The sequence below is a fragment of the Corapipo altera genome, unplaced genomic scaffold (genome assembly GCF_003945725.1).
Source record: "Corapipo altera isolate COAL_440 unplaced genomic scaffold, ASM394572v1 53, whole genome shotgun sequence".
NCBI classification, from domain to species: domain Eukaryota; kingdom Metazoa; phylum Chordata; class Aves; order Passeriformes; family Pipridae; genus Corapipo; species Corapipo altera.
Window position 1 is genome coordinate 505,731 of NW_020884900.1, and position 1,198 is coordinate 506,928.

A 1,198-nucleotide genomic window follows, 5' to 3' on the forward strand; every position below is an offset into this window, starting at 1 on the left:
TCGTGACTCCCCAGGGAAGCACATGAAATAAAAATCATCAAAAGAAGAAAAAAGATTCAATGAACCCTGCTTCTCTTCTGGTTTTCCTGATCTGGGACGAGGTTCATTAGTTCTGAGCAGAATGCCTGATCTCTGCCAGTCCGATAGGAAAGCATTTTGGCTGCAAGCCCAGCCTGCCTCCACCTGCAATACTGCCAGCTCCTGCTGTCTTTAGGCCCTTTATCACTTCTTCTTTAGCCTGGAAGGGCTGCGTTGTCAGAATCCTCCTGAACAAATCAGAGAGATCCAGGGTGGAAAATTGAATCTAAGACACCGAGTAAGCAGAAAATTCCTTCAACACCAGGCTACCAGACCATTCCTCAGATTTACCAAAGCATTTCAGCAATATGTTCTACAACCTTTTTAAATGCCCTACGACGCTGGATTACTTATGGTTTCCCACTATTGCTCCCATTAAAGACTTCTGTTAGTGCATTATGTATACAGAGGTCTGACACCCCGAGAACAGTGTAAATGGAAAGCATTCTGGATGAAAAACAGGTTTAACGCTGCTTTTTAGCTACAATTCAGCATCAAAGTCCTGCGTGGGGCAACTGAGGCGGGCAGCATGGTGTGATGTTCTCGTCCGACAGCAATGTCAAACACAGCAGTATCCGCCCCCGAGAGAGGCGCACAGCACGGTTCAGCATTTCATCGTGCGGGTGCTCACATGGAGCAAGGACCTACTCTGAGGAGGGGGCAGAGGGCACCCCCGCCCCCCATGCTCCGCGCTGATGGGACGCCAGCGCGGCCGCTCCCCTTTCGGGGCCCCGCAGGATATCCTGCCTCCGCACCCCCTCAATTCCTGGAAGCGATGCCTCCCGAAGGCAGGAAGGGCGGGCGCGGCGCCGCCGGCTGCACCGAAGCCCCCCGTGAGGGGATGCGGCGACCCCCGGACCCCCTCAGAGCGGAGCGGCGCGCGCACGGCCCCACCTCCCTTTACCCCCCCCACCATCCTCCCCGCGCGCTTCCCGCAGCCGCCGCACGCACGCAGGCGCCGCTGTAACAGCCGCGGCAGAGGCACCGCGTGCCGGGGCGCGCTCACGTGACGGGGCTGATTGGCTGGGGTGCGCGCGCCCGCTCCGCTCGCGCCGGGCCGGGCCGGGCAGGGCAGGGCGGGACCTGCCGCACCTGGCACCGCACCGGGCATTGGGCACCC